This window comes from Ciconia boyciana, chromosome 1 (genome assembly GCF_034638445.1).
Source record: "Ciconia boyciana chromosome 1, ASM3463844v1, whole genome shotgun sequence".
In the NCBI taxonomy this organism is placed as follows: Eukaryota; Metazoa; Chordata; class Aves; order Ciconiiformes; family Ciconiidae; genus Ciconia; species Ciconia boyciana.
In genome coordinates, this window is record NC_132934.1 from 33941002 (window position 1) to 33955209 (window position 14208).

General features: G+C 39.2%; 1 long non-coding RNA gene across 1 annotated transcript in view; it reads right to left on the bottom strand.

Moving 5' to 3' along the window:
- LOC140657975 (uncharacterized) overlaps window positions 1–9085 on the bottom strand; it is a 65398-nt gene extending 56313 nt beyond the window's left edge. The window contains exon 1 of the long non-coding RNA XR_012044566.1: window positions 9017–9085. This is a non-coding gene — a long non-coding RNA (uncharacterized lncRNA). The remainder of the gene's footprint in view (window positions 1–9016) is intronic.
- Window positions 9086–14208: the final 5123 nt, after the last annotated feature.

Here is a 14208-nt window from a genome sequence, read left to right on the forward strand (position 1 = left end):
AGAGGAGGGCCACAAAAATGATCAGAGGGATGGAACACCTCTCCTATGAGGACGGGCTGAGAGAGTTGGGGTTGTTCAGCCTGGAGAAGAGAAGCCTCCAGGAAGACCTTATTGCAGCCTTTCAGTACTTAAAGGGGGCTTTACAAGAAAGATGGGGAGAAACTTTTTAGCAGGGCCTGTTGCAATAGGACAAGGGGTAATGGTTTTAAACTAAAAGAGGGTAGATTCAGACTGGATTTAAGAAAGAAATTTTTTACGATGAGGGTGGTGAAACACTGGACCAGGTTGCCCAGAGAGGTGGTAGATGCCCCATCCCTGGAAACATTCAAGGTCAGGTTGGATGCGGCTCTGAGCAACCTGATGTAGTTAAAGATGTCCCTGCTCATTGCAGGGGAGGCTGGACTAGATGACCTTTAAAGGCCGCTTCCAACCCAAACTATTCTATGATTTTATGATTCTATTCCCAAAGAGGCCAGTGCTTGTGTTGGTATATAACCGTATTTCACGTTGGCCACAGACAACTTGGAGTTCCACACCAGACATTAAGAGGAAGAGCCCTGGCTTATTTCTTTATGTGTTTTTAATTTATCTGCTTTTAAAGTTGCCAAAGAGAGAAAGAGGGATCCCTGAAGAGGACAGCTGAGACTGCCAAAGTCAAGCCTCGATGTGAAATTATCTCCCCAAAAGAAGACTAGAGACTTAGTTTAATTTGGCTAAGGTGGGCAACTACATTTGAGGAGCAGGAATACCATCCTCCTTGCCCTGCTTCACTATGCACAGAAACCTTTCCGGTCTGTTTAGGAACAAAAGGGTACACTTAGGGTACCACATGCACTGGGAGCAGTGCCATCTTGGGGGACCCTTGAGTTCTACCAAGGTACTATATAGGCAACCTCCCAAGGTGCCGTATGGGGAACATACCTGCCAGAGAGGCATGAGCACACTATGCATGCAATGAGGACCTGGAAATTAGGCATTCCTGGCCTCTGCATAGCCCTTCCATCACCATGGCAGCTGCATCTTCTAAATGTAGATAAATATTGACTTGGTCTCAGAAGAATGATGGTTTCACATGATTTTCCAACACCGCATTAATAAGCAACTTGCAATCCAGTTAGACAAACTGTCAGCAGTGCCAGCCAAATAATTTACATGGCAACAGCATGTAACAGATTCTAACACAACAAAATTCTTTACCCAAAATCAACAATGTAATTTTTACACAGATCTGACTGTTTTTATAGAGGCATATGAGGTGTATCTGACCATCCAGGTTACTTTACGATTTTCTGATGCTATAGAGTTTTTTTAAATAATTAAGGAAATATAAAGCTTTTAACTCAGTTGACATTTTGCCCCTTTTCTCATTAAAAAAACCCCTGCCAATCAACAAGCAGTGGTAAAGCACTTCCAAGTCTAAAATGAAGATGCATCACAAAATCAATTCCAGGATGAAATACATAATTATAAAATTATATGAGAAGAGAATGTATAGTGCTTGTAATTTTTTTATTTTTTTTTTCTGCTTGTAAATGTTATACTAAATTAGTGTCTTGTCTGCAATACATGGAGGAATTATCTGTTCTAAATACATCTCCTAGGGTATCAACGGTCTCAGCTGGTTGAGGACAATGTCTTGAAGCCTTTCTCAAGCTAAATTCCAACTGAGTTCAAAAGCATCTGGTTGAAATTTGTCTTGCGACATTTGGTTGTATGTTCATCAGAGAATATGTGCAAACCACCTAACTTAAATAAGATAGGCTCCTTATTTTCCTAAGTCCTAGCTAGTGGGGAGAGACTTAGCCCCTATAGATTGTGGAAGCCTAACTTAGTAATTCTGAACTGCCTCTGACCTGATCCTCCCTGTTGGTAAAAGGAGAAGCCTAAGAGACAACTAAGTTAGGTACTTAAAATTCAGCACAGCTAATAGCATTGCAATGTGTTCACCCCTTGTAAAACACCTTGCACAGCCAAAGGCCAAATTCTGCAGCTTCCAGCAACATGAAAGCTGCAGAATTTCAGCTTGTGCTTCAGTGGCCGTGATCAGTGACTCAGGGTGGACTTCAGAGCCAGTAACAGCTCCTGGCTGTGCAGGGGATGAAAAGCCTGCCAAGGGGTATCTGCATTGCATGACCCAGGGTGTGCATGCTGCACGTAACATGGTAATAAGCCCACCAAGCCCCTCCAATAAAACTGTATTTGTTTGAGTTAGCTTGTCTTTCAAATATATCTCTTTGCCTCCTGAAGTCAAATTTGAGAGAGTTCACAGTTCATGATCATAATGTGCTGTTCTCTGGTCTCCAAGCAAGTGTCTCTGTGCTGGTCTGTTGTGAGATATGCTGAGAGATTAATATGAAACATTACATCCCAGTAAGATCTACTGAAAAAGCATGATCAACGTCATAGAAATCACTCCAGGAGGTCTGACTTGAACATCTGACAAAGTATTACAAAAAGTATGTTTTTTCCAGGAAACACAACAGAAGAATTTAGGTCAGATTACTGAACTGGAAATCAAAGGTCCCAATGATTCCTCAGACTTGGAGAGTCTTGTTGAGACGTGATAAAAACAAGAACAAATGCATTAACCTTCAAACTAGGATACTCTATGGATGAATGCAACACTGGTTTAAGAGGGGTTGCTGCGTGGACATCTCAATGTGTACTATGGTGGCTAGTACTAATGGGAGGTAGTTGAAAAAGCTCCTCAGGCCCACAGTAAATCAGCGCTCGACACTCCCACATCTGCAGGTAGAGGAAAAAATGACTCCTACCACGTCTGATGCTATGCGGAGGGATATGGTTTTGGCTTGGACTCACCTGAACTCTGTGAGTTCCAAGCGAACAAATGCAAGTAAACTTCATGAAAGCCTCCATTATTGGTGTGTGGCGCCGACATTTTCTGGAGCCTTGAGACTCCAACTTGGAATGGTTAATTGCCATCTTAGTTGCCAAAAATTTCAAAGCAGCATGCTGACTGGATCAGAAATCACCCACTAAAAGGACATTGGTGTCAAAAGAGGAATGGCTAACTTTGATAGAAAGCAGCATATTAACAGAAGATACCCTGGTGGCAGAAAAGAAGAAAATGTCCTAAAAGGTGTTAGAAGAAACCTTGTTCATAGGAAGAGAGAGGACAGTGAGAAAGGCATCAGGTAACTCAGAAGAGAAGGGATCCTTCAAGTCACCGAGAAAAAAAGTTGCCTTTTTCCCCTTTCACTCAAAATTGTGGGCAGCAGCTGACAACATCAAATCTGCCTGGGAACTCGAGCCAGGAAACTGGGAGACAGCCAAGAAATTCTAAAATGCTGTCTTTTAATATAGTTGAAGAAGTTTTAAGTCAGGAGAACTTCCATTTTACTCGTGGAAAATTTATAAACAGCAGAGGCTCAACTGTCATATTCGCTGTACATTGTTACTCAGCTTCAGTCTGGAATCGTGCAGTGAGCTGAAGCCACAGCAGAAAGAAATAAAATGCCTGATTTCCAAGTGCGTTCAGCCTAGTGCAGTCTGTGCTACTTAAAGCTCCTCGTGCACGCTGTGAAACCCAGCTAGCCGGTGTCAACAGGAATTTCCCAGGGGACCATAGGCAGAAGGGGTCTGGGGGTTCGCTGGGGACACAAGCCCAAAGAGGTCTGCTACGCAATGATCAACTGAACAAATTTCTACAGCTACACATGGGTGCAACTGCATCCACTGTCATTGTTTCACTGTCCTGTGGCTGCAGATGCACATTACGCAGAGATGTACCTGGTGTCTACAGGGAGATAAAGATGAGATAACACTACACAACACCAGAAGGAGCTTTTGCTAGCATGGCAGTGCTTATCAAGAAGGGCTTGGGGGGTTGTGTTTGGTAAATAGGAGTGTTTTGCTTATCTAAGCTAGTAAAAACCTGAAGGCAGACATTATCATATTGGCAAAAACAGTGGCAAGATAGCTTGGTTTGTTTGTGAGGCTGATGAATGTAGCACAGACATAAACAATTTACCCTAATAAGCTGCACCTGTACTAAGAGGGATTCTAAACAAGTGTTTTCTAATTTGCACCTTGGCCAAAAGGTGCCTTCCAGGATGATGGGCTTGTTAAATGCCAGAAGTGACTATACCACTGGGGATTTTTGCCTCTTAGAAGCATGGATGGTCTCTTATCACAGATTTGGTCCCTGCCTGGCTATCCTGTAACTCTAGGTGTTTTTAAATGTTTTCTTGATATTTGTTATATTTATCATTTCTGGATATTTGCCTGTGAGGGTACACCACCCCCAGGGGTTTCTGTGCTGATCTGTGTCCAGGCAGCTCCAGCTCCAAAGGCAGGAGCGATGCTGGGAGGAGCACGGGGCTGGCTGGCACTCTGCAGCAACAAGGTCCCCTCACTCCCGCTGCCCGTTCGTGGCCTCGTGTGAGGGCCTCTCCCCTCTGCCCACCTTTCTCCTTCAACATCTGGGCTGCCTGTTTGAAATGGTCTTTTTCTGTGGGGAGTTTCTTGGTGTTACTGAAAAGTGGTAACGAAAATATGTTACGGACAGCATTGGTCAAATCTGGCAATAAGCAAGGTTCACTTTCGCCCAGCCTTAGATTTTGCCCTTGGTTTTAACTGTTCCATTTTCCATTTTCATACTAAAATAATATTTTCAGAGAACTGGATTATCCATGCAATTGAATTAAAAGGATTAGGATCTGGCTTTTAGTTCATCGCTTAGTCTTGAAGATATTTTACTGTCTGCTGGAAAAATATTCTCTTTCAAACAGTACTTACTTTCAGACTCTATTACTGAAAGAGCACCCATAGTTAATCTTCTTATGATTCATAAGATGCTTTCTCCATATCTTTTGTACTAATAGTAAAAATAAAAAGCTCACTTTTGTACAAAGCCAGGTTCTGTTACCTTAAGTCAAGTGGAGTTTTGGAACTTGCCTGCGTTTTTTTGAAGATAGCTTATAATACCTAAAATTATCTAAATTATCTAAATGAAAACCCTCAAATTTGTCAGGATCTGGAGAGCTAGCTAAGCAGCGATTGCTGGATAGGGAAATAAAAGGCTTAAATTTACTTTAGATTATAGATAAGAGCATATGTATAAGCTTGCATAAAAATGGCTTTGGTAGGGGAAGAAAGTCAGGGAAGTTGATTCTTGTGCGTTTTGATCCTGTAGCATGCAATTCTCTGTGATCGGGATCAGCCACTTAATGAGACGGAGCATTCCAGGACAAAGCGAGAGTAATTGAAAAAATGCCTTGGGCAGAGCACATCCACGTTTGTTTTTAATAGTAAGAAGTTTTGGTGGCCAACATGAATTAGCAGTTATTGCAGACCTACTTTCACTTTGCACTAGAGTCCGTCATTTCATCCTTAACAGTTTATACTTCTGATTTAACAGTTCTTTACAATTAAACCCTTGGCTCTGCAAATTCTTCTTCAGCTTTCTTGCCCAGTATAACATAGAATTTGTCCTTGGGCTTTGGATACCTTTGAGACAGAGTTAAACACTAACAATCTGAAAATGTTCAGAGTTGGAATTCCCATTTATTTTCATACAGGGCTAAAACCCAGCTCTGGGATCGTTGCAGAAGAAACCAGCTTACAGGTCAGAATGCACGTGCATGTGTGTGTGCATGAGTGTGTAAATACCTCCTCATAAAAAAAAAAAGGGGAACTTCCGAAACAGAATACAGACACAGAAATGTAGTCTCATATAAAAAGCACAGTAAATTCTGCTAGGAAATTACAGATAGTACACCAGACAGCTAGTCAAAAACAGGAAAAAAAAAACCAAACACCCCACATTTCATCAGCCTATATCAAAAAAGGCAATTTACAAATTCATACAAAAATGAATCCAGAAAATATACTGAAAAAAACCAACCAGAAAGCAAATCCAGCACATAAGTTATAGAAGAAAACCATTGTTATTCGATAGTCAAATTCTCATAAGTACTAATAAAATTTCTAAGTTGAGTTTACTTCATGAGATTCAAAACAGACCCTTAGTATTAGGTGAATTTCAGGAATACTTGTCTAAAATGGCTGAATCATTTTTCTGTTACTAGTTTTCTGATAAAAAATGTAGGTTTTATAAACATGAATCTTTTATGGGAGTTTTGGATGGAAATAGAATAATATGAAATGCTTAGAAAAGCAAAATTATTTTCTTTTTTAAAAAGTGAATACTGAAGAGTTTCTTTTTTATTTGAAAAATTTCATGCAGCACTATGATATACGTTGTGGCAACACAGGGAAGAAAATTAGAATTAATATTTGTCAGGAGCGAATAGTAGGAGAGTTGAAAGTAAAACAACTTCTGTCTTGTTAAACGACAGTTCATGGTTTCATCACTTCCTTCATTACGTGATTGCTATCACCTGGTGCTTTGGAACAGCCTTTACTCATTAGTCAACAAATAATTATTAGCTACACAGAATTTTAATGGTATCCTGTAAACTTTCACCATATTAGAAGGAGGGACAGTTTCAAACAATCAAAGCTTACAAAATACCACTGTCAGATTTAAAAGACAATATGTTCTGTTAATATATTCACTGGGGTCCAGATAATTCTTGGGTATTTGCAGATGAACACTGAAGTGCTATAGATTTAGTAGAATATTTTTTAGCATAAACTATCATCACCATAGGGTTTTTTTTTCATGTAGTTATTCATGCTTTCTAAATTTTCAGGTTCAAAAATTGCCACCTGAACGAAGTGAGGTTGAAAATCTGGCACATAAGCAGTGGAACAAAATTTTGGACAGAATCTTGCTTGATTTGGCAGCTCTCTGGCCTTGCATAGATCCAGCGTTAGATTTCCTGAAATATTTCATCTTCTTGAAAGTCACATTTCAGGCATGTACTGGTGCAGTCTGTAATGCATGCATTTACGTTATCTATAACATATTAACTACTGCATATAAAGAAACAGAAACCATTAGCAATTCCCTCTGCAAACATTACGGCAAGAAATATACTGATTTTGTGCAGAAGTCTGGGTGTGCGAACAGAAGCTAGGGTTTTTTTCAAACTTGGGCTCTGCAATGCTTGTACTCTAGCCTCAACTCTGCAACAGGCACCTAAAGGATAAGGAGGGAAGCGGATAAAATCCACTTGCCTCATCACATCCTAATTTAAGGAAACCATTCTGTGATTCTGTGATTCTGTGAACTAGGAAATGTAAACTGGACCTACAGTATATGACAGCGGCCACTGTCCTTGGTTTATATATCTTTGCTCTGACCAGAGGCACTGGCTCATCCGGGCAATGATCATGCCCAGTTTCTTTCCAGACTGTTTTTTTTTGTGTTTCAGCAGCAAGTTTCTCTGTCACTCCATATTTGCCTCTGTCAAAGGACAGCACCGTGTTAGAAAGACAGGTATTGTGTCTCCCTGCTTCTCGCCATTACCTGCTGGGTTTTGCAAACTCTGTTTATTTCAGATAATGTTCTTCACATTCTTGCATGAGCCATAAGGGCCTTGGGAAGAAGAAGATACTTTTATTATTGTTTGTTTGTGGTTATGTTAAAATTATAGGGTCTCATCTCAGAAGTTTGAAGAATTTCCTATATCTGAGGTTATTCAGTCAAACAGAAATTTAAGACTGAACTTCTCTGAATCTTCCCAGGTTCTATGTGAATTTAATCCTGAATCTTGTATATGCTCAGAAGAATTCACTGTGTAAATAAGTGTAAAGTCAGAAAGGGAATTGTTTCCTTCAGACCCATGCCCTGGACCATGCAACTGTGGTTTGTTATTCAAGTAAACTTCATTCAAAAAGAATCCAGTTAACAGATTTTCAGGAGTCTGTGTTGGGGACAACCTTACACCCTTAATGATTGACTACTTTTTTGTTGTCAGTAGTAAATATTTACATGCATTTTCTCACAATATCAACCGAAGACTGCTTTGAGAGGGTACCGGTTTAGTTATCCCAATATAGAGCGCTGCCACGATTTTCTCACCTATGCCCACTGACACAAGATGCTAAAAACCCTGGGTACTGGAAGCAAAAGTTTAAGTTTAAGCTCAGCTTAAGTTAAGAGTGACTCTACTGAAGCTAGGCACATGCTTTACTACCTTGCTGAACTGGAGCCTAGTAAATACAGTAATTAATGGTGACACTATATAACTATTTCAGATCATCAGCTTTATGGACTAAAAGTATAAACCAGCACCCTGAAACATGATCTATTTTTGTTGCTTTTATGCTGGTGATTTAATTTCCTTAGCCAGTTATCGTGCACTGTAAGGATAAATATACTCTTAACATATAGTCAGATTTTTAAATCTAGCAGCATGGCAACACATGCGGGGCCCAATGCTGTCCATTTTGTAGGAAGCAATTTTCGTGTTGTAAGCAGCTAAGATGAAAGCAACGCATAGCTCATTTAGGTAGTGCCGCAGACAGACGCAGGTTAACTACAAAGGGCAGCTCGGCATGCCATCCACGGTCTCCTGAATTCCTTCAGCTGCCTGTCTGCAGCTGGAGAGGCTTTGTAAACTACGGATAAAAATAGAGATAGACAGTATTCCCAGAACACTCTGTAATGCTTGAAAAGCACTTTAACAATGCTGGGAGGAAAAAAAAAAATTGAAACTAAGGAATGTTTTTGACCAAAATTGTGTCTGCACAATTATCTCACGCAGTCTGCTGTTTGTATTTCACTTAAGCTACCTCTACTCCTCCCCCTTCGAGCGATCTTTTCTGGTACAATAGAAATAGTGCCATTTATTTCACAGACCCGGCTCGAAACACAAATCCAAGTCATTATAGTTTGAATGTCATTCAAGATAGTGTTACATGCTAAATTCGCTTAACGCAAGAAATATGATGCCAGCTTTAGCGTAGTTTAGCTACATTCCTATTCAATACAGCATATGCTAACCATACATCAAACTTTCTATGGGGCTGTGTGGTAAATACTTACAAATGTACAATTCTTTAGCTATGCATATTTACTGCTACCATCTTAGCAAAAAATGAATTGAAATTTACTTAAGGAAAAGTAGTTTTTGTTAAGTATCACCTGATAATGAAACTTTCCAGTTCCTCCCGCAAGATATGTCTCTCCTGCTGTTGTCGCTGTTAATTTAGAGCAAACTTGCGTGGGTTGAGCTCCAACTGCCTATTCAGTCAGGCTTATTACACCACAGAGCAGTGAGTCATGACTGGGGCTGATAAAGGCAGATGCTGTACTTTCCTTTCTGTACTGAGATTAGTTTACATTTTAATTATGTTTTGACAGTATAGGTGGCCTTTCATTAGCATTACAGGGCTGCAACATCACCCGAAGGTGTAACCAGCACACAGTTTCCATCACATGTGGGTTTCCTTTGATACTGCCCTGGCAGCGCCGGGAAGGAACCGCATTCTGCATTCAGGTTGTAAAGGAGCAACCCCGTTGGGCTCCATGGGACTCCGCTTCTGACAGCCAGCCCGTACTTCCTTCTTCCCATTAAGGCATAAAGGGATGAAAAATGCAATCTAAGCGTCTGTGCAGGTTATTCATATGCAGACCGTGCTGTGGACAGATGCTGGAGTAGTCACTCGCCTTGGCTGCTGAGCGGTGTTGGGTCATCATGTGCAAGAACTGGTAGAAACTTGCTGATATATCACCAGGAAAAGAAGAAGCACAGCAGAGCTGGTGCGATGGGGAGAACTATTTGCTGTTACAGACAAGTAACAGTTCTTCTTCCACTAGATCCACAGAGAAAGGAGGTGTGGTGCTTAGAAACCTTTCCCTCCCTTGACTACTCCTACTGCAATGCGCCTTCATGTTATTTTTTCTGGGGGTTGCTTTAACCCTAAATGATCACAGAAGTCCAGCTCCACCCGATCAACCTCGCAGACTGCTGCAAAGAGCTCTAAAAGCAGCTTAGGATTTTTTTCAGAGAGAAGAATAGTTGGCAGTATATATAGATCCCAGCTTTACAAATCCCAACTAGCTTAATTAATAAAACTCACTCAAAAATCTTGTTCTGTTTTCCACATGGTCAATGTAAATATCTGTACCCTTATACTTGTATGGGATTTTCCTGCTGAATAATGTTATTTTTCATCTTCCAATAAACTTGTTAAATACATAAAACGTAGACATTTTTGGTAAGGCTCAGGGATTCAGATGAAGATACAACATGAGGCACAAAATTATTTTCCTTTACATTATACTACAATTTAAACTACATCTGATTAGATTGGATTTAGAGCCAAATAATGTGAGTTAAAAATCCATTTTGTAAAAAACACATTCAATGCATCACTTTCAGGTAAATTTTGCTCTTATGAAACAGTCTGCCATCTGTTGGATGCGTTATTAATAACTTTGGATTTGGGGTGTGATTTCTAACAATCGGTTGCACTGAGTAAAATCACAGCAGAAATTCCCCGACACAACCTAAACTACAAGCTAGACAATGGAAATCTGCATCTAACATTTGTCAAGTTGGACACGGGCCTTCTATTGTCTGGCTGTCTGCACAAAGTTTGTGCTAGGCATGATTCAAAGCCTGTTTGTTACCAACTGGACTATCTGCAAAGCAGATTCTTTTTTAAGTATGCCTTAAAATTTAAATAAGAAATGTGACTGACTTGGAAATAACACTGCGTTTGCATGAAAAGTTTGTAACAATGCAAATTACGGCCCTTTTCAAAGTGCAGTAATTGCCAATTAAAATAAAAATTCTGTATGTTCAAAAACACCAAATGGTTTTCATTCTGAGAATGAACTGATACTTTAAATGAGAGAGAAATTACACAAATAACCTCAACCTCTGCTCTCCTGAAATCCTGTAAACTAGCTAATGCAGAAGAGCTACAAGAGTCTGACATGAAAAATGCAGCAGGTCAGTGCACTGAAGGCTATGCCATGGACCCTTAGCTTCTCCCGTCTTGCTCAGTGTTTCTTGTAGGACATTAAAGAGCTGAGCGAGAGGGAGCAATATGTTGGAAAGAAGAAATCTTTTAAATTCATTATGATATATATGTAAGAGAAAAATATTTGGAATACCTCTAAGGAAAATAGGTTCTGCATGCTTTTCTTCAGCTGTCAGAAAAGAAAAAGTTGAACAGTAGCCCCCTAAAAATGGGGAAAGACTAATTACTGCAGAGGGAGTACATAATGCTGAAGGGGGAAAGTATCTATCTATCAGTATCTGAAAGATTGTACAGAAAAAATCTGTACAATCACAGAAGTAAACCCCCACATAATTAACATGTGCCTTTACTTGGACTTGACACTTGAGACAACATCAAACTCAAAATTAACATGAGAAATCAAAGGCAATCATGTTGCCTAACGAGAAAAAATGTGCAAATTAATGACCAGTCAGGTATCAGGAAAAACAGGGAAGATTTTAATCTGTTATTTATGCAAGAGTTATGAACCAATGACAGACGAAAGCTTCAGTGATTTCTTATTCTCTAAAAAAGCTTGTACACTCTTTTCTATACCCACTGTCCCCACACAGAAAACATGGCTAACCCTACTGACAAAATGGGAAGAGAGCCTGCTTCAAAATAACCTGTTGACATATGGAGAATGATGGAAACAAATGCTGCCGAGAAGTAAGCAGAAGGAACATCTGAAATGAATCATTTGAAAGCTGAGCGTATGTAGGTGGATCTGGCCAAATTAGACTTTGCTAAAGGGGAAAAAAACCCTTTGGGAAAATAAAGGAGAAAGGAGAATGAGATAATTGTTAGGAAAGATAGTACTGTAATACTTATGGGGAATTGGAATACTTCAGCTTACAAAGCAAAAGGCAGAATTTATGTAGGCAGAATAAAATCTCCATCTGAGCAAAAAATCTACTAATTCTTTCTCTTGATTTAATTGCAATTCTATTAGATACTTTTTAAAACATATCCCAGTTAAGCTTAGGCAGCCTGTTTACAGTATGTATAGACTTACGAAAGGACTTACAAATGCACATCGTTTGCCAAAAATGTAAATTCAAAACATATTGTGTTGTATACAGGAATCATTTAGTCACCTGTGCTATTAGCTTGACTAGGTGATTGCTCATGCAATGCTATAGAAGTTCTTGGTTGCATATCATGAGTGACCACCAGAATGGCTGAAACCCCCAATGCCCTCAGCACCAGCACAGTAGTACTGTATTTGACTACAGATAAAAAGATTTCCCTTCTCCAGTAACCTCTGCAATAAATTGCAAGAAATCTGACCTAATTTTAGTTTCTAAAAATTCTTCTTGAGTTATTCTGAGAAAAAAATATTGGCTGAGTATATACATGGATATATCAATATGTAGATTTTTTTGTTCGTGCAAAATTTACTCGCAAGGTATCAGCTAATATGAAATTTATTAGAAGGCAAGACGCAGGATTTTGTCATCTTTTTGTTCAGTGTAACTGAACTGTATCATTTTTTCATGAAGTTTTATGTAGAGATTAGGCCAACTTCAAATGAACTGTGCAGAATAATTTACCGAGTTGAAGCAGCAAAGCAGTGCAAACGACACAAATACAGAACCTCCTAAGAATCCAGTTTGAATCACTGCATCTGGTTTCCAGAACAGTGTACTCTGAAAAGCAATAAGGTTCTCCTTATACTGTTATTTCTCATAAGTTCTCTGAAATTTGTTTAGTAAATTCCTTTCATATTGGGCCTAAACATTTATGATGTCTGTAATGTCTCCAGGAAAGCCATGACCATATTAATCAATGTAATTTCAAAGAGATTCTGCTTATATCAGGTATATGAAATCTTTCCAAAAAGTTGACTAACAAGTCAAAGATGAAAAAGTAAATTATTTTATTTATCTGTTTAAACATTGGTTGGAAAATGGCTGCCTTCTAACTTGTTAATAAAAAGTCATCTGAAAGATATAAAAAAGACATGCCATTTAAAAGAGTTACCCGAAACCAATTATTTTTTACTCTTGCAGGTTTTACTCTTGAGATATATAGGCAGCATATGACACCAAACAAAACCCCCTGAAATGAATAGAATTAACTCTCATTTTCCAGACATGAAGTATCTGCTGCAGCCCTGATCTTTTCTGACATCTTGAAATGTAGAATTTTTATCTAGTGGACTCTTGAACTCTGCTATCTGCCAAGAAGAAACTTCGTCCTTCGTGTTTTCTTTCATTCTAGAATAAGATCTCTAGATGTTATCTAGCTAGAATCATATCCTTATCCACCCTTTGGAAATCTGGATAACAGATTTCAGGAAGGTGTCTGGTGCCAATTTTGTTATTACAATGTGAATTATAACCATCTGAACCATCTGCACCAGTTATAAATCCTAAATATTAGATATTCTTTTTCTTTGAGATTTTTCTTCCACCTGCATCATCTCACAAGCTTAAAGTGCATCAGTTTTGCTGAGCTATTCTGTGAAATGAAGAAGTTATTCCACACATGCGTTAACTCTCGCTTCAAAATATCCAGGACTTGTCACACTGCCTCATTTTTTGGTAAAGTGTGAAATGCACTTTTGCAGCGTGTGATAGTTGTAAGACTTCCCATTTGGACAAGATTTTCCAGGTCTGATGTAGTCTTTGATCCAATAAAAAATATTGTTCCTCTTGGTGGTCTGCAGTGAGATTTTCAGAGATCTCCACCTCGTAGCAGGAGTAGGCTTCTACAAAGCCACAACTAGACCTTGCTCAGCATTGTTTGAAATTATTGATTCAGCATATTTCAAAGCCAGGTTGGCTCCAGTAGGAATGGATATTCACTCTTCACTAAAATCTGTACAAATGCAGCTTTTCTCCACAGAGGATCATTCAGATGATCACAGTTCATTGTCTTGAATAGGTATTGTGGTCATTAACTTGCTCCTAAACATCTGCATCACAGCTTTGGTAGATGACAGGAGACAGTGACTACCTAAGTTTGCTGGAATGAATATACTCTCCGATGCAGATGATACCAAGGTCTAGGTGTTCATTTCCACCTGAAAAATCAGTCATGTCTGCAAAACTCCATGCAAAATCACTAGCACTGCACGCCATGTAGAAGCATTTTTGAAATGAGAGGAATATTTTAGGGAATGAGTGAGCAGTAGACAGCAGTGAGACCAAAGTCAGCTCCATGGTGCCATACTTTGTTCAGAAACAGAGATAACAAATAGTCAAAATTTATATGTGCCTAAGTAAGTTAATGATGTGTCCTATACTACCAAATGGTAGTTTCCAAAACTCCAAACATTCTTTTTTTAAAAAATTGTTCTTTCTTATTTCTTGAACAGGC